At 41.9% G+C, this 25,493-nt stretch overlaps 1 long non-coding RNA gene across 1 annotated transcript; it reads right to left on the bottom strand.

Annotated features, from left to right (window-relative positions):
- Positions 1-15,984: 15,984 nt before the first annotated feature.
- On the bottom strand, positions 15,985-20,752 carry LOC128324014 (uncharacterized). Its single transcript, XR_008306569.1, has 2 exons — positions 20,602-20,752; positions 15,985-17,293 (listed from the first exon to the last, which is right to left on the bottom strand). It is a non-coding gene; the product is annotated as an uncharacterized LOC128324014 (long non-coding RNA).
- Between the last annotated feature and the right edge of the window lie 4,741 nt (positions 20,753-25,493).

Consider the following 25,493-nt stretch of genomic DNA (forward strand, 5'->3'; position numbering starts at 1 on the left):
GCGCCTGCATTGAGCAGGAGGGCTGCCTTCCCGCAACAGTGGGAGGTCGCTGCAAGGCATCCTTTGGACCCCAGGCTCAGTTCAGCCCCCCCGGAATCTGTTTTGGTGGAACGTGTGGCGTTAAAAATATCAAAGCGTCTCCGAGCATATGGAAAATTTCTCTTCCCACATCGCTTTCAGACGAACAGCTATGTTACAGTATCTGTTGTTGTAGGCGAAAACAGCGTAGAATTCTGTGGCGCTTCAAAGAGTAGTCAACGTTGTGACTGACGCGTTATTGCTTCTGACGAAACTCTTTTTCTTGTTGACTGTACCCCCCCCCCCCCGCCCGCCGCCCAAATAGCTGTAGCCACTTCCCAAACGCGAAGTGGGACAAGGGAAAGGGAACTTCTGGGGTGGTTTGTGCCCTCTTCTTACCACTGGGAAAGAAGCAATGCACTAAACCATGTTCATGGGCTTGGAAATAGCGTTGGCATGCTGGGACTAGAAAACAGCCAGGCTTTGGCACAGCACCATGGGGCACCCTTTCAAGCCACGTGCTGGCTTGTGGCACACCGCCTGGAACATTGTAATCCTCCCGCCTCTCTGGTGGCACAGTGTCATGGCACGAGGCAAACCATCTGCAGACTCTGGCACAGCAGTGGCCATGAGACAAAATAATGGACAACCTTTACAAATTGGGAGGGAAACAGCACTCCCCTTCAGAGCTTAATTGAATCAGGGGTGAGCCGCAGACCCAGGTCATACTAGGTTCAGCCATGGGCCATGAAAACTATCATAGTCTGGCTCTGTCAGGGCCATTTCAGTTCTACAGGCAGTAGAACTCACTCTGCAGCCGCCTCAGGCACCACAATTCAAGAGGAACTTGCCATGCTAGAAGACGAAAACTACCGTAGCTTCCAGTAAAAACTTAAAAAAAAAATAGTTTTGCATATTATGCAGAATAAATTGGTGGGTGCAGAGTTCTCAATCTGTACCAATGCAAATTTCAGATGGGTGAGTGTATTATGGTATGTTTGTCCACCTAAAAAAAGAAAAATAACCTGTGCATAGTAAACGAGCACATCAGTTTTCATCCTGTTTCTACGTGCTGGGAGGTTGTTGTTTCTTAATGTGGGAAGCATTCAAAAGTGTAATCTCTCACTTGAAATGGATAAAGCCCACAAAGTCTCTAAACATATTCTATCATCTCATTCTGTGCAATGTGAAGAACTAGTCATAAGAGAATTTCAGAATTTTCTGTGATATTTCAGTGGCTCGTAACTGCATTCTTGTATTGGAATGCCCTGACTCCACTTAATTTCTCCTGGAGCAGCAAAATCTCTGTCACTTCTGATCTCTGTGTGCAGGATGCCTTTCGCCCCTCATAACTGACTTACCATAGCTAGGCTCCATACATCTGGGAGGGGTCAGGTGCTGTTGCGAGCCAAGCCTGATTTGTACACTAGATAGGCTCTGGAGCTAGCATATGAAATTAGGCTTGTTTCACCAGTGTCACAAAGTGACCAGTTCTTTATACAGTGGCCATGTACAGTCTGGGCATGAAAGTAGAAAGAAGACCAAAACACTCCCAAATAATTCAATGGGCTTAATTATAGAAAGTTGCTCATCAGGATAAAATTCAAACAGGTCATCCAAATTAAACACATTTCCAATTCAAGGTGTAGTGCAATGTGCCTGGCTATCACGTGTGTGCAATCAATAATTACCAGGGGTGTATCTAGGGTAGGGCAGGCAGGGCACGTGCCCCGGGCACCACCTGAAAGGGGGCGCCATTTTAAAAATAAAATAAAAATTTTAAAAATGGCCACTGAAAACAAAATGGATGCTGCGCATGCTCAAATGGCCTTTGCAAGGCCCTAGGCCATGCCAGGCCTCACAGAGGCCATTTGAGCATGCGCGGTGGCCATTTTGTTTTCGGTGGCCTATATATATATATATATATATATATATATATATATATATCCACTGCACATGGTCAAATGGTCCCTGTGAGGCCCTAGGCCTTGCCAGGCCTCGCAGAGGCCATTTGAGCATGTGTGGTGGCCTCCAAAATGGCCACCACACTGATCTTTGCAGGTGCAAACAGGCCCGAAAATCAGCCCGGGATGGGCTGTGGTGGTGAATTAAGAGGCCGGTGCGGGGAGGGGGAACCTTTGCCGACCCCCCCCCCCACGGCCTTTAGGAAGCTCCACAAAGGGGCTACAGGTCATTTTTTTTAAAATTAATATAAGTCACTGTACACATATTCAGTTTGGCACTATCAGGGCTTGTGAATACTGAGCTGAAGCTTATGAGCTAGGATTGTATTCATTTGCTCTTACTTTGCTTCTTGTGATAAGTTAGTTAAATGTGATGTCTTAATAATATGACAATTAATGGTGAGTTTCTTTGAATCAGTGTGAAATCCTTAGTATTAAGGCCACTGAGAGTGTCTTGTTCTCTTTCTCTCATTTTAACTGTCTTTCTGAAATACTAGAATATATTCCAAGCAATGACACAATTTACTCTGAATATCCTTTAATTATTTTCAGAATATCTGGGGAAAGTCAAATTCTCCATTTATTTTTAAAACGTATGTAATGCTACAATGCATAGTAGAGAATTAGACAGGCACTTCTGTTTAGTTTTCCAAGTACACCTCCACATAGTATTTAGATATTTCATGAGCTCCAGCATACTGAAATTTGTAGTTTTCCAGCATTTTTTGGCCTGACTACATCCACTGCTAAATAGTTTTTGAAAGATTAAAAGATTAACGAGCTTGACTTGTATTCTTCAGCTGATATTATGGTAAAGTTATCTGAAAGATGCATGTCAGATGTTTGGACAGGGGCGCAATTTCAGTGCTTGCCCTAGGTGCTATTTTCCCTAGATACGCCTCTGATAATTACAGCTGTCGTAACAAATCCTAATAAAACACTTAGAGAGAAGCAGAGAGAGAAGAAAGAAGGGAGGGCTTAGGAAAGAGATGGCAGTGATTAGCAGGGAGGAGGGAAGGGGGGGGAGCAAGCTGAGCTGTGCATTGAATAGGCATCTCACTAGGTTCACGAAGAAGGCTTCAAAGGACTTGTTCATTGCTGGGGCTTGGGAGTGATGCAGGCTTCAAGCAGTCAGGCAGGCTGGTGGCAGATGCTCAGAGCAAGACCGAGAGAGAGAACACCATGACTGGGTAGTCTTGGCTTCTCACTCCGCAGCAGAGGTTACAAACAGTCCCTGTCCATGGAAAGAATCCCTGCTCTAGCCCCACACTTGAACAGTGAATTCTGGAATCACTCTTGAGCAAAGAACTGCTGGTTAGGCAAAGCTTGCTGATTTTCCATGTCCAGAGACCCCTTTTTATAGCATCTGGCTCCTATAGACCTGTACTAGGAGTTCTTTCAAGATAGCAATTTCAGTCCTGGATCTTCAAAGTGTCAGTCGCTCTTATAATAAAACTTCCTTCTCATGACAAAACTGTTTCTTTGTTAGACGAGTTCAGAGCAGCATCCTCTGCATACTGTCTGTGTTGTCAGGAAGCAATTTGCTCCTTTTGTTCTCCAAATTTCTGCATTTCTTAAGTTGTTGGTCTGCCTTTGCCTAAGAGGTATGCTCCTGGTGCCTCTTGCTCCAAAGAATGTTAAAAGGTCAAAAGGGGTTATTTAAGAAGGAAGAAGTTAAGCTACATCTGTGAGACAGCAATTAAATCATTTTCTTTTGTGTACATCTACCTAGGGTGTAATTCTAAAAACAGCAAGAGGATATAGACAATGCTTCTAGTTCTACATTGCAAACATCTCCTCAGAGAAAGACAGGATTATCCCCTGTCTTTTCAAGTCAATTCACCGGATAGCAAAGCTATGACCAATGGCTGTGGTAAACTTTCTGTAAGAGGAAATGTGAGCTCAGCTCCTAGCTTATCCCAGAGACATTACCTGAGAGCAAGTTAAATCTTCCAAACACGCATCTGTAAAGGCATTCCACAGTGATAGCATTTGGATACGTATGAGACAGGAAACCAAGCCTGGCCATTGTGTCTCTTGATTACCCATTTCACAAACATTGAGAAACAATGCTGGATTGCCACTGCCCTCACAAAGCAATTACCATCTGTCCCAGAGGCAAGTCATGAGACCTGGGTGTCATGTACAGTACTGGTCAGTTCATCTGAGTTTAGGCATTAATTGATTTCTTAATAAAATGGTATCAGACACAGGCCTGGATTTCACATAATTTTGGATTGGTAACTCTGGGTCTAATGTGGTAGTCAGGGTGGCCACAACAGTGCCCAGGTCAGAAAGTATGACTTGCAGGCTAACTTGTCTCTGGTATTTATACATTTTCTAGAGATGCCATTGAAGTGTGCAGTTTTCAGGCATTTAAAATAAATAGATACACAAAAGAAAGATGCAATATCAACATTGTAACTTCTCCCATAGTTGCATCATTTGTGAACCTTTAAAAAAAATTATGTTCAAACGAGCTTTCTTCTATGCATTACATGGGATTGAGATATTGATCACATACTACAAATCCTACAAAAAACCAAAAGAAAAAAACACCCACCTGTTTGTTACCTAGAATTACCTTACTTGTGTATTGTTCACACACTCTTTATGCTCAGGAATATTCCCCCCACCCACCCTGCACAGGAGGATAATTTCCAGTGTTCTTATACAAGGACATCCCAAACTTCTTCCCTACTCTGCTTTCTCAAAAGGATATAGTCATTTGTTCTATGATGGACAGAATAATCTTTTCAAGGGGCCTATTCACTGTATTCTACCAAAGAAAACCACGTGGCTCTGTGGTCACCAGGAGTCGATACCAACTCGAAGGCACAACTTTACCTTATGTTTCACTAACATTCACACAGATAATAGCTCAGGATGAGGTAAGTATACTTCCAAAATGAATCTATATTCCTGCTATCTCTTATTTTGGGACTGATTTAGACAACAGAGAGCCTTGTGCCAGCCATTTTAGTTCTGACTGTGCAGTAATTGCATCCATGTGGAGAGATGGTTATCTATAGTGAATGACCACATATTGCTCTACCACACTCTGCCTTGCTACTGCACTGCACAAAAATGTGGGAGTTAGCTATATTGGTATTGTAAGGTAAATTTAAGGCAAGGCTCTCCACATGAATGCAGCATTGTGCAATTAATTACATTTTAAGTTGTTGGCAGAGAATATTATGTTGCTTGAATCTACCTTTGGTGAAAATGGAACAGAAGAAAGCTTGTAATTTTTTTTTTTAAACATTTATCCACCAAAACAGGGGACTCAAAACAGACCCACAAATAGTTAAGCTACTCCCTATGAAACTGAAATTTGGTATACACTGCTATTTTCTTAAATAACAAGGGCAGTTAAAACCAAACACTTTATTAGCTAAAGAACAACTGAAGAATGTAAGAGCCTGCACTCTTGGATCTGAATATGCCTTGCTTTTGTGTGCAAGCCTGGACTGCTGAGTCAGTTCAGAATTGCTTCTAGCAGATCTACAATAACTGAGTCACTCTAGCTACATTCTGAAGGATTAGCTCTGAGAGAGAGAGAGAGAGAGAGAGAGAGAGAGAGAGAGAGAGAGTTCATAACCCATATTTTCCTAAATCTGTGTGCAATACTCTCTGATTCATGGACTAACATATTTTCCTTGGGTTTGAAAAGTAATCACCATTTCTAGTATTGTTTCAGTACTTTTGCTAGTCTTGGCAAAGAGGTATCTTAAAGTGGTGGCTTTCTTTTATTGAACAGAGGGAGAGCATTTGTCCCTACTGATCCCAGCAGAGGGTCCTTCCAGTGGCTATTTAGTTATTTATTTATTTATCAGTCATATTTTTATACCACCTGATATTACTTCTCTAGGCAGTGTACAAAATTTAAAATATTTAAAAGTCACAAATTAAAATACATGACACAATAAAAATAGAATAAAATAGTTATTAAAACAAGTTTTAAAAAATTATTAAATTAATTCTAATTAAAAGTCAGCAAAAACAGGAGAGTCTTGAGGTTCTTCCTGAAAACAAAAAGAGGAGATGCTCTTATTTCATCAGGGAGTATATTCCAAAGCCCTGGGGCAGCCACAGAGAAAGCCCAGTCCTGGGTCGCCACCAAATGATCTGGTGCAACCGTAACTGGGCCTCTCCAGAAGATCGTAACAGGTGGCAGGGTTTATGACAAAGGAGGCCCTCTCTTAAACAGCCTGGACCCAAGCCATTAAGGGCTTTATAGGTAATAACCAGCACTTTGTATTTCACTCGGAAACATATCAGCCAGTGTAGTTCTTTTAAAACCAGTGTAATGTGGTGCCTTCATGTTGTCCCAGAGACCAACCTGGCTGCCGCATTCTGTACGAATTGTAGTTTCTGGACTACGTACAAAGGCAGGCCCACAAAGAGAACATTACAGTAGTCAAGCCTGGAAGTTGCCAGCATATATACCACTGTTTAAAGGTGATTCGCCTCTAGAAATGTATGTAGCTGAGGTATCAGCCAAGGCTGATAAAAAGTGCTCCTGGCCACCACCTCAACCTGAGAAACCAGAGATGGCTTTGAGTCCAGGAGCACTCCCAAGCTGCGTACCTGATCTTTTAGGGGGAGTGTAACCCCATCCCAAACAGGCAGATCTTAACCATCTCTCGGGTCCTGGCCCCCCACAGTCAGTACCTCCATCTTAAGTGGATTCCACCTCAGTTTGCTATCCCTCATCCAGCCCATTACTGCCTCCAGCCAGGCATTTAGTGAAGATATGCCATTTCCTCATGAGGTCGACATGGAGAAGTAGATCTGGGTGTCATCAGCATATTGATAACACCTAACACCAAATCTCCTGACGATCACTCCCAGTGGTTTCATGTAGACGTTAAAAAGCATTGGAGACAGTATGGAGCCTTGTGGAGCTCCAGTTCTCACTTAGCAGAACAACAGTCTTCAAGCGACACCATCTGGAATCTGCCAGAGAGGTAGGAGTGGAACCACTGTAAAACAGCATCACCCAACCCCACCTCCTTCAGGCAATCCAGAAGGATACCATGGTCAATGGTATCAAAAGCTGCAGAGAGATCCAAAAGGATCAGCAGAGTCATACTCCCTCTATCAATAGCCAGTTGGAGATCATCCATCAGGTCGACCAAGGCAGTCTCAACCCCACAACCCACATGAAAGCCAGTTTGAAATGGGTTTAGATCAGGGATTCTCAATGTTGGGTCCCCAGATATTATTGTACTTCAACTCCCATAATCTCCAACCAAAGGCCACTGAGGCTGGGGATTATGGGAGCTGAAGTTAGGTCTGCAGAATGATGGGTCAGAGGAAGCGCCCGCTCTCTCCAGAAAATGCTGTTATGAAGGTTGGGAAACAACTGAAAATAGACAACTATTTGTTAGATAAAGACCTCTGGAGGACTCTGCAGGATGGTATCCCAGTTTCCAACAAGTTTTCTGTACTGGAGAGTGTTACACCATATCTGCCTGGAGATAATACAGAGATAATATCTGCCTGGAGATAATACAGAGGAGGGTGCCTCCTCCATTAATTTGTGCTGCGGTAAGCAACAACAACATCTTTCTCAGGGAGCTTTACTTTTGATGGATAACGCCCTTGAAAACTCTTTGTCATTAGAAATATTATCCAATGAAGCTTTTTTGATCTCTGAAACCTTGAGAATCTTATTTGAGAAGTTTAACAGTTTAGAAACTATGATGAATGAGATGAAAAACTCATTGGCTTGTTTTAGAGACTTTTAGTTGTACTTTTACTTTTGTATAGACCTAATTGGAGTTGTCAAGGGTGTCGCTTAGGTTTGTCAACTGAGGTGTTCTCTTTAATTTTACAAAGGAGGCAATTGGCAATTTCTGTGGGGGACTCTACACTTAATACTAATCGCTGGTATAACTTTAATTCTATTAAAGTAACATTAAGTCAACTACTGAACTGTAACACAGCTTCTATTCAACTTCAGTCTGTTTCCCACCTACCAAGGGTGGGCCATTACAAGAGACTGATTTTATCCTTTTATCATGCGGGTCCCCCATCCCAGTGATTGAGAATGTGTTCACACCTTTTTAATAAGTTTGATATATTAGTTTCTAGAGTTTTAAAAAATGCCTCTCAGGCTCCCTTGATTCATAGAGAAACAGTGAGTTGCAGCTGTGCTAAATTGACGAAACAGCCTGTCTTTGGGAAATTAACGCCGAGCCTGGATGCTCAACATGGGCAAGCTGCCAACTTAACTAAAGATAAGATTGATTCAACAGAAAGCTTCCACAATGTTCCTACTGGGAAAACCAGAGAACTGACCACTGTTTCAGGTAAGAGTGAGGAAATCTTACATTTGTTCAAGCAAGCAGAAAAACGTTATGCTCATCTCTCAGATGCTTGTAATTTGCTCTCAGATTCATCACAAAAGAATGATTGCTCTGGTCAAACTTCATCTATTCCTTTGACTCACATAAACTCAGAAGTCTTATTAGATTTATCTGAACCAACTGCCTCTCCAGTGAATGAGTTAATCTCCAGGAGTGAGCCTTCCCAGCCGTTTGTGCCTCCAGGGTTGTCAATATCTGATTTTGATTTACACCTAAGGTCTGCTAGGGTATTACCACTTGATCTACACTTACGCGATGATAATAATAAGTCGTTGGCCCAGGAACTGTTCTAGGCGAATCAGATAGATATAGTTCATCAGATTCCTCCAGTGCGTGGACATCATTTGAAAGAGAGAAGTGGAGTGCAACTGGCCCCTGCTGACTGACTTATAAACATCCCAGTTCTCCTTATTGTGTTGGAATATTGCGGGGTGGTCCTCCAAAAGATCAGGCTGTGCTTTTATAAAATTTCTTTCTCAATTTGATCTTTTGTTTTTTCAGGAGTCCTGGATGGTCGAGGAATTTGACATTCCAAATTATCACTCTGTGTTAACGGCTGCTGTGCCAAGTACCAGGGTGGGGAGACCCTCAGGTGACTTGGGATCTTTGTGTCTACTAGGTTGATGGTACAAATTGTGGAAGTGCCTCTCATGCTAATTGGGTAGTAGCTGTGTTGCTGTCTTTTGAACTGTTTAAGATTCTTTGTGTTAATCTTTATCTGCCTCCACAGCGTTCATATGCTCAGCTTAGATCCCTGTGGAAAGAAGTGGAATCTTCTGTTTCCCAGTTAGTTCGAAGATTTCCAACTGCCCTGTTGATCACTGGGGGAGATCTTAATGCTAGGAGTGGCCCCAATGATGCTACTTTGGCAGATAAGTTTCGATTCTGGCCCCCTGCTATCGAGGGTGGACATCCCTTCCCCTCTTGTATTTCCTTGGACCCTGTGGTGAATTTTTCTGGCTTATGTCTAGGCAGCCAACAAATTAGATTTAGTTATTCTTAATGGAGCTGCCCCTGGTGACCATCCTGGCCAATTCTCATTCTGGTCTGGATCCAAACTACCTACCATAGACTATCTGATGGTCTCACTTGATCTGGCTTTTAGGATAAAGAACTATACTATTGTACCAAGGCGGGAAAATGATCACCTGCCACTTACTCTCTTTTGCGATCTTGGAAATCAGTCTGTGAGATATTCTTAGATTCGACAGTTGAGCCTGGGAGACTTAAAATTAAATGGAGTTTGCAATTGAACAATACAATCACTGAATGGGCAAACTCACCCCAGGGTAGAGAGATTCATGCTAGACCTTTAAGTCATTCAGACAATGTTGGTTACTTTTGGGTTATATATGAGGAACTTATACAGTTTTTAAAACCACTATTATCTAGATCTGGCTCAGTTTGTTCTACTCAGAAAATTCCCTCCAGGAAGTGGTTTGACTATGATTGCGTAGCCGCTAAAAGAGATCTTCTGTGGCATTTTAGCGATTTTAAAAATAATCCGTCATCAGCTACAAAATTAAGAGCCTTAGACAGTAAGAAAGCATATGAAGTTCTTCTAAGGAATAAGAAAAGAGCTGTTGTCCATGAAAATTGGTCTGCTCTCATCAAGTCTGTTAAGACCAATAACACTGTGGAGTTCTGGAGACTAACATCTTCCTGCTCCAATTTAGTATATAACCATATGACCAGTTCCATTTCTGTCAAGGTTGGGAACATCGATTTTCTGCCCTTTATAATGATCAGCACGCAAATCATTTTTCAGATATTTCTCCTGAGTCTACTCCTCGGTGGCCGCTGGTAACTATCTGTGAAGTTAAACTCCTAATAGAACAGCTAAAGAGCGGGAAAGCTCCAAGCAGTGATTTTGTCCCCTCGACCTATTAAAATTGAACATGGATTGGTGGGCTCCCTTCTTAGCTGCTCTGCTCACGCATATTGACCAAACAGCCCAAATTCCTCAAGGCTGGGGTTTAGCTATAATAGTTCTCATTTTTAAGAAGGGTGGTAGAGCGGATCTGTCCAATTACAGGCCTATAAGCCTTCTAAATATTATTAGTAAGTTATATACTAGACATCTTTGCTATAAATTATGGGTTTGGTGGTTAGAGCAGGAAGGTTATTTGGAATATGAACAGGCTGGTTTCAGATATGGCAGATCAACTATGGACCACTGCTTGCTTTTGCATCATCTAATTGAGAAATATGTATGCTCTGTAAAAGGCTCGCCTTTTGTAACTTTTGTCCATCATTGGCATGAAGAGCGTTTGACCATCAATTATGCCAAAACTTAAATAATGTGTTTTAACAATAGATTTAAAAGCTCGGTTTGGCAGGTTGATGGCCATAAAATTGACCAGGTGAAGTGTTTTAAGTATTTGGGTGCGGGCTCAAGATGTGGGTCATAATATAGATATGGCAGCTTGGGAAAAATTATGGAAAATTGATTTAAAGTTCACTGCATGTTACACTTTAAAAGAAAATTATTATAAGATGATGTGCAGGTGGTACTTGGCGCCTAAAAAATTGGCGATAATGTATAAAAATGTTTCAAACAAATGTTGGAAATGTGGACATTGCGAAGGAACTTTTTTCCATATGTGGTGGTTTTGTAGGAAGGCAAAGGCCTTTTGGGACATGATATATAATGAGTTAAAAAAATTTTTTTAATGACATTTCCTAAGAGCCCAGAATCCTTCCTGTTGGGAATAATGCAAGGAGAGTTTTCCACAAGCAATTTAACATTCTTCATGTATGCAACCACAGCGGCCAGAATAGTATATGCACAGAAATGGAAGGACAATGAACTGCCCACAAAAGAAGATTGGCTGATAAAAATTTTGGAATATGCGGAGATGGCAAAACTTACAGTACTGATAAGAGATCAAAATTTGGAAGGTTTTAAAGAAGATTGGAAATCATTCTTACTGTACCTAAAGAACTATTTTCCTAATAGTTTACCACTGCCCTGGTGGCGCAGTGGTAAAACTGCCGCCCTGTAATCAGAAGGTTACAAGTTCGATCCTGACCAGGGGCTCAAGGTTGACTCAGCCTTCCATCCTTCCGAGGTCGGTAAAATGAGTACCCAGAATGTTGGGGGCAATATGCTAAATCATTGTAAACCGCTTAGAGAGCTCCGGCTATAGAGCGGTATATAAATGTAAGTGCTATTGCTATTGCTATTGCTAATATTGGTTTTTCAACAGGGTTTGAAATTTAGTAATATTAGCAGGTTGAGTAGACTAAAATCGAGTTTGGTAAGATATAGGATATATGTTTTGAATTATTATAGCAAGGGCTAATTGTATAGTTAGTGATTTGCGCTGATTGGTGAGCTGGAAGTCAATTTTGGTTTGTTTAAATGTAATGAGATGTTTAAGATATTGTTAAAATCAATAAAAATTTAATGCAAAAAAAAAGTATTTGGGTGCAGTTTTCCAATATAACGGGAAGTTGGCCACCCATATTCAATCAGCAGCTGATTCTGCTCAAAGGAGCTCTGCTGCTATACTTAGATTCTTTAGGCCTAAAGGTGGTGGTTCTATCCCAGTGGCCATCATGTTGTTTATAGCTAAATCCCTGTCACAACTCACTTATGGAGCCCAATTGGGCCCTTATGATAATTTTACATTATTAGAAAGAATTCAGAGCCCTGTTTAACACTCCAAAATGTATTGCTAATGTAGTGTTGCGGCAAGAGGCAGGGCTTCCAAAGGTGGAAACCAGGGCCTGGAGGATTTTTATTAACTATTGGCTGAAGATTGTTTTGCAGCCGGCAGGCCTAATACCTTATTTTCTTTCTATTTCTCCCAGACATACTTGGTCTAAGGGGATTATTAACAAATTGCTTTTGATAGGTTTAGACCCTGAACACCTGCTGGAGTTGGGTTTTCGGAGAGCAAAGGCTCTGGTATGCCAACGTCTTCTCAATATCAAGCTACAGAATGAGACAACTCTCCTTCCAAACCTATATAGCCCTTTAAAATCATGGACAAGATTCTCTATTGTTCCATACTTATCCACTACCACCCTTTCTAAGTTTTGTTGGGCCTTTTCTAGAGCTCGCTTTAATTCCTTGCCATCTGTTTTACTTTATGGCAGATTCCATCAGTGGCCGATAGAGGCGTGACTATGTCCTTGCAATGTCAATGAGATTGAGACGGTTGCTCACATTTTACTTATGTGAATTTTATACAGATGTTAGGAAGCGTTTAATTGCACCTTTGCTGTCTCGGCGCTTTGGTTGTCTTGGTCATTCTTGTATTTCTAATGATTTGTTAGTGAATTTCTTACTTGAAGATAAAGACTCTAGTATCTCATATTCAGTGGCAAAGTTTTGTTACATTGCTATTAGAATTTGGAGCTCTTTGGTCCGTGGTGGGATCTGTGGGATTGTTTGAATGTATCTCACAATGTGCTGTTGTTTTATTTATTTGTTTTTCTGGTCAATTGACCGAATAAAGATGACTGACCGACTGCCTGGAGCTGAGATGCCACCACCTGCTCAACCACCTTTCCCAACCATGGAGGGTTAGAAACAAGTCTGTAATTAGCTGGCTTTGAGAGATCCAGTGTAGCTTTCTTCAAAAGTGGTCTAATAATAGCCCTTTTAAGACAAGGAGGCATCCTGCCCTCCCTCAGAGAAGCAATTATAATATTTACCAGATCCTCTCTGATAATATGATTATCAGATGAGACAAGCCAAGTTGGGCAAGGGTCAAGAGAACAGGTTGTAGAACATACAGTCTGAAGCAGTTTCTCAACTTCCTCAGGAGTCACAAACGGACGCCTGATCACAAACTGACTCCTGATCACAAAATGATCCAATTTAATCCCATAAGAGGAGTTGCTGGACACCTCCACAGTAGACTCAGCACTAATTGTGGAATCCAGCTTGGCCCGAATATGAGAGATTTTATCCACAAAAAAGTCATTAAAAATGTCACAGTGAGTGACCGATGATTCTAAGTATAAATTCAAGGGGGAGGGGTAAAAACTGCCCCCTCACAATCCTAGACAACTCAAGTGGACGTGAATTTGCGGAAGCAATGCGGGCAGAAAAGAACTGCTTTTTTCCCACCTGCAGTGCCAGAGCATAAGTCTTCAAATGTGCTCTGTGTTGTGCCCGATCAGACTCACGCCGAGTCTTCCTCCACTTGCACTCTATTCGTCTACCTTGCTGCTTCAGCTCCCGTAACTCATCCAAATACCATGCGGTTGTCATGCTTAGGAGCTATTGTGTCTACTGCTCTAGTGAGTTCATTTTTCCATCTTTGTACCAGAGCATCGACAGAATCATGAGCAGAGCCAACCCTAAACCCTTCCAAGGCTTCTTGGAATTCTATTGGATCCAATAATCTCCTTGGGCAGACCAAACTAATAGGTCCTTCACCCCTGCAGATGTGGGTCATGGCTGTAAATTCTACCTTAACCAGATGGTGATCTGCAGGGGCGTAACTAGGTTGGAGTGGGCCCTGAGACAAGATTCTTAAATCCCCCGCCCCCGCCGTCACCACTTACCTCTCCTTCCTCTGGCCCGATGTCTCTGCTAACTATCCCAACTAGTTGCAAGGTATAGATAACACCTTGAGGAGAGCCTCTGAGGGGCCCCTCCAAGGGTGGACTCGCGGAGACAAACAACAAGGAAATAGTGCCAGAACAAGGAGGAGAATTTTTTTTTAATGACTTCAAAGGGAAGATTGGGTAGGAGCTGGTTGGGGAGAGCCTCTGAGGGGCCCCTCCAAGGGTGGACTCGTGGAGACAAACAACAAGGAAATAGCGCCAGAACAAGGAGGAGAATTTTTTTAAAATGACTTCAAAGGGAAGATCGGATAGGAGCTGGGTGGGGAGAGCCTCTGAGGGCCCCTCCAAGGGTGGACTCGTGGAGACAAACAACAAGGAAATAGTGCCAGAACAAGGAGGAGAATTTTTTTTAAAATGACTTCAAAGGGAAGATCGCGTAGGAGCTGGGTGGGGAGAGCCTCTGAGGGGCCCCTCCAAGGGTGGACTCGCGGAGACAAACAACAAGGAAATAGCGCCAGAACAAGGAGGAACATTTTTTTTAATGACTTCAAAAGGAAGATCGGGTTGGGGAGAGCCTCTGAGGGCCCCCCCCAAGGCGGGGCCCCCCGAGACAACAGCCTCCCCCTGCCTAATTGTAGTTACGCCCCTGGTGATCTGTCCACAGAACACCACCTTGATCAGAGCAAAAGACCCAATCAAGTGTGTGACCAGCATCATGTGTTGGACCAGAGACCAGTTGGGATAGGCCCACAGTCATCATGGTTGCTATGAACTCTTGAGCTGCTCCCGACAACCTGGTCCCAAAATGAACATTGCAGTCCCCCACCACCAGCAACCTGGGCCACTCCAATGCCAACTCAGCAACCAGGTCCATCAGCTCAATTAGGGACTCCACTGGCCAGCGGGGTGATCGGTACACCAGCAGAAATCCCAGTCTATGCCTGGTCCCTGGCTAGGGTACACACATTCAGTATAGGCCAAATCCCTGACAGGGATCCTGGTAAGGGAGATTGTACTCTTATAGCCACCCCACCTCCCCATCCCCATCCTCTCACCTGCTCTACCATGGAGTAACCCTCTGGGTTATTTGTGGTGTTTCTTGTGTGTGTGTGTGTGTGTTATTGTGAGTCCCTTTGCATCAGGAAACCACTTTCTCATTCCTTTAGCTATATAATCTGTTTTGAAGACTTTTTAAAAAGGAAGGTTATTTTATATTATTTATTTATTTGTTTAATAATAATAATAAATAATAGGATTATATGCAGTTATGCATGGTGCAGAGAAAGTGGATAGAGAGGTCTTTCTCCCACTCTCACAACACTAGAAGCAGGGTCATCCAGTTGAACTGATTGCAATGATTTAGGATGGACAAAAAATGTACTTCTTAAAGCACAGAATCTATGGAATTCACTGCCTGAAGATGTGGTGATAGCCACTAGCTTAGATGGCTTAGAAAGGGGATTAGACAAATTCATGGAGGACAAGTCTTCAGTAGCTACTCATCTTGATTCTACGTGTTAGTTATCTTCAGTTCAGAGGCAGTCTGTCTCCAAATACCAGCTGAAGGGAAGCTGATGGACTTGCTAGGGGCATCTGGTTGTTTACTGTGAGGAACAGGATGCTGGATCACATAGGCCTTGGCCTGATTCAGCAGGGTTCTTCTTATTTCCTTATGTCAGCCAGTCAAATATGGCTCACGTCCTGATCCCAGGACAGGATGCTACTATTAGAGTTTATTTATTTATTTGCATTTGTATACTACCCTTCATCCTGTGACCCCCATGGTGGTGTACAATATAAAACATCATAATATAAAAACACTACAATATCAAACATCATTTACTGTAGATAGATATGGATGCTCTCTGTTGAAGATAGCTGTTCTTGTTCCATATACTCTCCTTTTAGGCCTTCAGGGCAGACCGAAGGCTGATGAGATGTAAAGTCCATTCTCGTATCTGAGTTCAACTGAAAGGCTAAGGCTGAAGCTTCAAGGATTGCTCACACCAGCCTTATGCCACTGGTTTATTTAAACATTACTTAGATTCTTCCTCTAACTCTCAGGAGTACATTGAGTTCCATAAATAATTACTTGGGACACCCTGTTACCGGCTGAATTTATTGTTTAGTATTGCTAACCTTCAAAAACAAGGACACACGCAAGCACAATATTTCGCTATCCTTTAAAATCCAGATTTCATGAGGATAATATGACACCATCCCATATTAATATAATATGCATGTTATGCAATGTAGTTATAAAACTAACAACCTAACACCACCTAAAAACAAAAACCAGCACTTCTCTTCCCTCAATCAATGCAAGTTTTAGTTATGTTAAAATAGTTAATTTTGTCTACATTGACACCTCCAAATTCCAATAGTCTCCAGTAACTTCTTAATGATTTAATATTAGCATAAATGTATCTCACAAAACAAAAATACCAATAATACCAATATGATGAAAACAAAATATATTCTCTTTTGTGTTTATATGTTAGTATTTTAAGACAGAGAAATGAAACTTAAGCTGCACACAGTTGTGAGTTATCTCATTGAATGTGTCTGAAGTCTTTGTAAGTAATTGAGCAGTTCATTGTTTGCAATATTTTTATAGCAATATTGTATCTTTCTGCATTATTTTTGTTTGTTACTTGAGATGACAATTTATGTATTTTGTTAAAGTTGTTCATATTTAGCTGGGAGAAATATTTATGCTGACATTGATTCACTAAGAAGTTGATCACTGAAAAGGATTCATATATGAAGATAGAGGACTGAATACCTAGTTGTGCACAGTAGTGAGTGCCTTTATCTATCCTGAAGCTTTCTTTCTGTGCATAACAATTTGGGAGATACAGTGTTTGTGGAAAAAAGAACTCAATAAATAAATTCAAAAGTGGAAAACGGTGCTTTGTTCCCTCTTATTTATTTTGTCAGGGGCGTTATTGTCATGAACCCTGAACTTGACACTCTATCATTTGAGTGGATATGGAGGATTCACAGAATGAGGCAGGTCTCAAGAGGCTTCCACCTCCAATACTAGTGGTCCCTGTACCTCCCAATCCGTACCCCTGTCTTTGGAGGAAGAAGCAGAAGCACCGCCAACCCTAATAACGGCAACCCAGCTTGCTCCTGGAAAATAGGACAGAGGTCCTTTAAGACTTGACTTGGAACATTCCTAGCCCAGGCAGGGCCTCAGTCCTGGTTTCTTATGGAAGCTTCCAGCTTGCCTCTGTCTCTTGCTGAAGCAACTTCATTGTGAATGCACTTTGGTTCATCCTAGTTTCAGGCTTTTGTGATTCCCTGGCTTTTGACCTCCTGCTTGTGTTGACTGTGGCTTAGCTTGCTCCTGTTGGACTGACCTTCTGATTCCTGATCTCCTGCTTGTTTTGACTCCCTTCTGTTGGACTGAAAAATAAAACATTCTTGGCATGGTCTCTCTCTTGCTCCTATGCAAATAGCATCATACATTCCCTACACACATAGACATTTCACACACACACACACACACACACACTTGAGTACATGCATTCCCTCAGCTAAAAAAACACTTTGAAAAACATATGTACCTACTATAGTCACCTCATATATTCACAGAACATCAATAGGAACATAGGAAGCTGCCATATACTAAGTCAGACCATTGGTCTATCTAGCTCAGTATTGTCTTCACAGACTGGCAGCGGCTTCTCCAAGGTTGCAGGCAGGAATCTCTCTCAGCCCTATCTTGGAGGAGCCAGGGAGGGAACTTGAAACCTTCTGCTCTTCCCAGAGCGGCTTCATCCCCTGAGGGGATATCTTGCAGTGCTCACACATCAAGTCTCCCATTCAGATGCAACCAGGGTGGACCCTGCTTAGCTAAGGGAACAAGTCATGCTTGCTACCACAAGACCAGCTCTCCTCCCTACTGAAGAGCAACCTGTCACCCAGCCAGTGGGGCCCCCTCACTCCAGGGGCCCAGGGACATTTGTTCCCCTCCCCTTTTTCAGTGGCATCTATGTCCCTGTATGTCATCATTGGCATTTTAATTATCATTTTTGTACTTTTTTTTAAAAAAAAGCTTTAATTTTTATTTGTACTTTTGTTTTATTTGGAGTAATTTTGCCCCCCCCCCCCAATTCTGGTGATGGAGGCACAATTACTGATGGGAAGAATCTAGTTCTAACCTGTAATTAATCTGTAGATACTTGGTTTTTTGGATGCATGCTGGAAAGACATCTTCAGAAAATGATCTCCTGGCAACAAAGAAATGACAACCCAGGTTTTGTGTATCTAAAACTGACGGCCTGGAAAGATCTTTCAGGCATGTGTACTCTTTATGTAAGTGAGGCACAGGAACAAGCTTTGGGCATGCATGCATCACTGGCTGAAGAGAATTGTAAGTTAAATGACTGGTTCATGTATATGTATATGGTTCAGGTTTCTAGTTCATTCACTGTGTGTAACCATAGGATATTGCATCAGATATAAATTACAGTATAATCTACCATTCAGAGTCACATATAGATCAACGGAGAGGCAAATATGAATCAAACAATAAGCCCCCTTATGGTCTGTTGCTATGGTCTTAAGAAAATTAGCTTATATCTTTAAAGATGCTAACAGTAAATGGCATTACACATTGATAATACTAATATCCCAGTTTGATAACAAAAAGAACACCTTTTCTTCACCAGAATCTAACATACAGATTGATAGATTTGGGAGTGCATCACCTTATCAAGATATTTTTCACTCATTGATGCATATAAAGGGCAATGGGATAAATAGAAGCACAAATCTTTAATCTGAGGTGTACATGTACACATGTAAATAAATAAATAATATGTGCCTTCGTCCAGTTGATCATTATGGGGCTATTGAGTAGATGTATGCAGAAACAACAACAGTACACTACATTAGATGGACATTCTACATGCTGTGTGATGGGCATGCACAAACCCAAGCTTCTGACCCATACTTCTTCATATGTAGAACCTACATATAAAGGAGCTGTTTGAACCAGAATTGTTTGTTTAATTATTTCCAAGAAAAAGGTGTTTACGATCTGATAGCAATCTCATTCCAGAGGGAAATCTGCTTAGGAGAAGCAATGTGGATTCGATTGTGTTGTAGAAACAGCAGAAACCATCTTAGCACTCTATTATTTTTTGTAACTAAGAAATATCTGGAAGATCCAGGGCAAAAACATAGGCTGGTGAAATGAAATAACTACCTCTTCAGCTCACTCAGTTTTTTCATTCATTCATTCAATTTCTATACCGCCCTTCCAAAAATGGCTCAGGGCGGTTTACACAGAGAAATAACAAATAAATAAGATGGCTCCCTGTCCCCAAAGGGCTCACAATCTAAAAAGAAACATAAGATAGATACCAGCAACAGTCACTGGAGGTACTGTGCTGGTGGTGTGGATAGGGCCAGTTACTCTCCGCCTGCTAAATAAAGAGAATCACCACGTTAAAAGGTACCTCTTTGCCAAGTTAGCAGGGGTGATAATGATAATGGACAACATTATCAGGGCTGAGATGATAATGTAGCAACTACTGCCTAAAATCAGTGTGTATAGTACCTCTGACAGAAAAATATATCTACAGACTATTTCTTGGTTGAAATTTCAGCAGCTATTTTAAAATGTTCCCTGGAGCAGAAGTGAGAGCTACCCATAGAAATCAATGGAGAAATATTGGATTTTTTCATAGTTGTGGTTGGGCACCAGGCAGGGCCCCCTCCCCCAGTAGAAAAATGCCAGACAAGAGAAGAGGTCATGAACTTTCTAACTCAGGTCTTACATGTGACAAAATTAATTGCTAATTACATCTGCAGTATAAATAAAGAAGCATAGCTTCTTTCAGTTTTCACCAGAATTTTAGCCTGTGTGCCACTCTAATCTAACTCTATGGCCTCCTTTGGACATAATGCTAAGCCAGAGGTACATGCCAAAGGTTGGAGTCTGTGATCATCCAAATGCGCAAAGCCTCAGTTTCGTCACCCAACTGCAGCTCTGTTTTTTCTTTGAATCTTGAATTTGAACCCTCAGTTTGTCATGAGTTTCACTGCTTAAACCTGAGGTTCAAAGACACCATTATGTTGTCCTAATTCCGTTGCCACTATAATCTGGGTTTTGTGCACAAGTTCCTCCCACAGCCATAATGAAGTTGGCTCAGAGTAGCCCTGAAATGCATGAGTTCTAGAGTGGCCGCGTGTTTTGCTGGCTGCCTCTCGGAGCGGATGGCACGACCTAGTCAGAGCATCGAGTCAGAGTATGTAGCATTAAGCCTGCTACATACTTAAGTAGTATATTAATCCCAAAGTTCAGATGAGCTCTAACACTTGCACATGTAAATGCTCTCCCAACAGCCGTACTCCAAGGGAGATACCAGGGTATACCATATGCATTAAGATTATGCCCTTGTGGATTTGGTAAAGCTGAAACAACTGCTCATGTTCTTCTGTATTGTGATTATTACAGGGACATAAGATGCCAACTAATTGCCCCACTTCTGATTAATTTACCGGGTTGTGGAGATGATTTTTATTTAGACTATTTGCTCACTAATCTTAATTCAGATGTTATTCATATTGTGGCCAAATATTATTATATATTATGCCAGATGCGTATTAATGTAGTCTGATTACATATGATTATTTTATTCTTGTAATTTGTTTTATTATTTTGTTGTACTGCTGGTCTACGACCGAAATAAAGTTTTACTTACCTACTTACTGATGGCCCGCCCTCTGCCGTCTCCTTACTCCTCCTGCCACTGTTTAGCAACGGGGATGCCATGTCCCTAGAGTTTGTGCATTTAAAGGGAAAGAGCCACACTAGAGCAAGCCCCTTTCCCCAGCGTGTTTTGGACCTTGCGTGCTCCTGATCAAAAAAGAATGGGAGAATGAGACGGAGACAGCAGAAGAGGTCTCCAACAGTTCATCACTGCAATACTTTGTGCACAAACACATTATGCCCTAGTAACACAAATAATTGAACACATTTCTGATCACACTTGATCTTCCATCATAAGAAAGAGGGCATGTGTGTGGCTTTATTTTCCAATGGGAGGTTTCCATCCACACCTATGTCCCACCTGTGTTCCACGTTGCTTGCTTTGCATGCACGTGCTAATGACCACAGCCCTCCACAGGTTGCCAGATGGCACAGAGGCGCCAGTTATTTACTGTTCCAGGCCTATGTCTTCCACTGAAAGTGTTGGAAGTTAAAGGACTTTGCACTGTCTCTTTGCCTCAGACAGTGGAGGACAGACTAGTAAGTCAGAGGGCTAGAGGGTCAAGACATTTGTCATCCCTTCTCCACTGCTCTGATGCTATCCCTTTGATGTGTAGATTGCTAATCTCAGGGACTTCCTTCCTTCCTTCCTCTCTCTCTCTTCCTACCTGGCCCGCCTACCTTGCAACATGGCAAGCTTCTCTCCCTGCACCATATGTGCAGAGAGGATGCAGAATCCATCTGCATCCAGCTAGATAGATAGATTAGAGATCCTAAATCCTCACTTTCCTATCTAGAATGGAGTTCCTTAATAAATGCCTTTTATATTGAATTGAAACTATGAATTGGCTCCAAGTTACTTTACTCTCAGCACACACGCATGCCTAACTAAACCGCTTTGTTGTGCCTCTGTGCACTCTGCTATAATGAGAAAGGGATTCTCTCACCACAGAGAATTTCCAACAGGTTACGGGAGCCCAGTATTTTGAGCTGCGTGTGCTGCAACTAGAGAGTTAGGTTTGTTCCAGGAGATCCAGTAAGATCTAGCTTGGACACTTTGAATTGCTAATCTACAGCAACTGCCTTTTGGAGCGGTGAGGATGGCTACATACCTAGAGGGAAAACTCAGGCTGACTATCCTGAATGCAGACAACTATTTGGAATGGAAGACTCGATTGAGGATTGCACTGAAAGCAGAAGGACTCCAAAACGTTACTGAGGAGACCCCCCCACCAGAAGGAACCACAAATGCTGAGAAGACTGCCAGATAAAATTGGCTCATCAAAGATGCAAAATCGCAAGCGATGATTACAGCTTCTGTGAGTAAAAATCTACTTTTTGCTATATGTAATCTTGGAACTTCAAAGGAAATGCTAAGCAAGCTAGATTCCTTGAATATGAAGAAAGGGTGGGCATACACCTTTAATTTAAGAAAGAAAATGCAAGACCTCCAATATAAAGATGAGGACTGTTTTTCTACCTTTGTGGGAATTTTGGAAGATTTCTTTTTTCAATTTAGAGAGGCAGGGGAGCAATTTTCAGAAAGTCAGAAGCTGGAAGCTCTGTTCTTAAGCATGCCCCCCAGCTATAGCAGTATAATCGGCCAATTGGAAACCCACACCAATCTAAGCTTTGAAAAGGCTGTGGAAACATTATCCTCAGAAGCAAGCAGAAGGAGAATTTTGAATTCACACTGTGAGAGTGAACTGGCAAGTAACTTTGCTCTTAAAGCAACAATTGGTCATTCCAGACGAAACCTAAGGTGGGGAGGGAATGCTGCAAGAGGAAACCGCATGGGGCCCTCACATTTACATACAAAGAGATCTGGCTTTGCCGCCAAAGAAACTCAGCCCAGAGAGAGAGGTCACATGACCGCCAGCAGGGAAACTGCTCCTGAAATGAGGCGAACTGGGAATAATGCCTTTAGATGTTTTCTATGTAACGAATTTGGCCACAAGGTGGCGAACTGTCCCAAGAATCAGACAAAGGCTTTTAATCAGACAAAGGATTTTTATCAGACAAGGGGGACCGATTTTACTAAGGAGAATTTAAACAGAAATTATAATGTTAATCTAATGCAAAGTGATGAAAAGTTCATTTTGGATTCTGGGTCGTCTGTGCATATCTCTAAAAATCTGGGTTTCTATACTGAACTGTTTGATATTCCTGAAGAGACTGTTTATTTGGGCAATAATACTACAATTAAAGCCAAGAAGAAAGGCGGAGGAGTTTTGTATTGCAAATTGCTGGATGGATCTGTTAAACCATTTTTTCTTAAAGATGTTTTGTATATCCCTGACTTCTCAAGCTCCTTGATTTCAATTCCCAAGCTAGAAAAGCAAGGCTGTGAACTGTATATTAAAAATGGACAATGTATTGTTACCCAGAATGGAGAAATTTGCCTTGTAGGCTCTAATTTCAAAGGTCTTTATTATGTGGAATCTACAGACAGAGAAAGACCACAACCTGAGGCATACAAGCCTAATGAAGTGAACCTTGCTAAGTCATGCCTGCATGAAAACTGCTTGCAACTGTGGCATAGAAGGCTAGGACACAGGAGTTTTGAGTCAATCCAGAACATGAAGGAAAAGGGATTAGCTAATGGCATTGATTTTGTACCATGTGACATTGTAACTAACTGTGTTTGTTGTCTTGAGTTCAAAGCAGTAAACAAGCCATATCCAAAGCAGAGTGAAAGGAAGACCAGAAGACCCTTGGAATAGATCCACAGCGATATATCTGGACCACTACCAGCAACCATAGGTAATCAAAAGTATTTTCTAACAATAACAGATGATTTCTCACAATATACGTGTGTTTTTCTACTAAAGAAAAAATCAGAAATGTTCGAGAAATTAAAAGGATATGTGGCGATGGCAAGCAACAAATTTGGCTGGAAGCCAAAGATCCTACGCACAGACAATGGAGGAGAATATATGTCCAGCACCACACAGCAGTTCCTGAGAGAACATGGAATCGTGCATCAAACCACGGTAGCTTACTGCCCGTCCCAAAATGGAATTGCAGAAAGAAAGAACAGAACTCTACTGGACATGGTAAGATGCATGCTTGCTGACGCACACCTCCCACAGAAATTCTGGGGAGAAGGCATCATGACAGCTACATACATACAAAACAGAATGCACACAAAACCTATAGGAACAACACCATATGAACTTTGGCATGGTCATAAGCCTGTGTGTCTTTGGAAGCACGGCTTACTCATACATCCCAAAGGAAAAAAGGACTAAGTTAGGGGCTAGGGCCACAAAAGGGATTTTTGTAGGCTACTCAGCACAGTCCAAAGGCTACAGAATTCTGGATCCTGACACCAACAGGATAACCATAAACAGAGTGGTGTATTTTGATGAGAATGAGAGCTACACCTTCAGAGGGGGCCTACACTGAAGCAAGCAACCAGACCAAGCACCCTGATGACTGGATTATGCTTCCTGATCTCAGAGGAATTGAGGAGGAGGAGACAGCAGATCCAGATCCAACCACAGTCAACACAGAGACCCCCAGCGATCCACCAGACGCACCTGAGGTAATGAGAGGGACCACAGAGGGTGAGGTGAGGCGATCAACGCGCTCAAACGTGTTCCAGCTCCGAGACTGTCCTACCTCGCAAGAACGGCAGAACAACCAGAATCTTCGTCATGGGAGGAAATATCCCAGCTACCACAACCAGAAGCCCAGAAGTGGAAACAAGCTGCAATTGAAGAGCTTGAGGCTCTACAGAAAAACAAAACCTGGACTCTTACTAAGTTACCACAAGGAAGGAAAGTTATAGGCTGCAAATAGGTTTTCAAACTCAAACACGATGCTAATGGTGAGATTCAGCGCTACAAAGTGAGATTAGTAGCAAAAGGATATTCACAGAAATATGGAGAAGATTATGATGAAACCTTTGCACCAGTGGTTAAACATACCACAGTAAGGACTCTGTTAAGTATTGCTGCTAGCAAAGGAATGTATGTTGAACACCTAGATGTGAAAACTGCATTCTTGCATGGTGAACTGGAAGAAGACATTTACATGCAACAGCCACCAGGTTTCTTAGAGAAAGACAAAGAGGACTATGTATGCAAACTGCAAAAGAGCATTTACGGTTTAAAACAGGCTGCCAGAGCATGGAATATAAAACTGAATGATATGCTGCTTCAAGCAAACTTCAAAAGAAGCAACGCAGACCCCTGTCTATACATGAGATGCATAGATGGCAAGTGGACTTACATTTTGGCGTATGTTGATGATTTGATTCTTGCCTATGAAAATCCAGATGACAGCAAGGAAATAATGCATCATCTGAACAGAGAAGTGGAAGTCAAGCAACTTGGCAACATTGCACACTACTTGGGCATTCAAGTACAAAGAGAGAAAGATAGAAGTTTCCTCATCAACCAAGAACAGAAAATTAAAGACCTGATAAACCTGCTCAGACTGGAAAATGCAAATCCTACACCAACTCCAATGGAAGTGAACTACATAAAGCAAGAAGATCAAACTGAGCCACTATCTGACAACCATAGATATCGTGAAGCATTGGGTAAGCTTTTATACATTAGTACACTCACTAGGCCAGATAGTAGCACAGCAGTTGGCTTACTTTGTAGAAAGACTGCATCACCAACAGTCAAGGACTGGAATGCAATTAAGAGACTTGTTAGGTACCTAAAGGGTACTGCACACTTTAAGCTCAAGCTGCCAGCTAATAGTCAACCAAAACTAGAAGCATATGTAGATTCAGACTGGGGTGGAGATATAACAGATAAGAAATCCACCAGTGGTTACATAATTTTCTATGGAGATGGAGCGATACGTTGGTCAAGCAGAAAGCAAGACATAGTAGCATCATCAATCACTGAAGTAGAATATGTATCA

Source organism: Hemicordylus capensis, chromosome 4 (genome assembly GCF_027244095.1).
Source record: "Hemicordylus capensis ecotype Gifberg chromosome 4, rHemCap1.1.pri, whole genome shotgun sequence".
Classification (NCBI taxonomy): Eukaryota; Metazoa; Chordata; class Lepidosauria; order Squamata; family Cordylidae; genus Hemicordylus; species Hemicordylus capensis.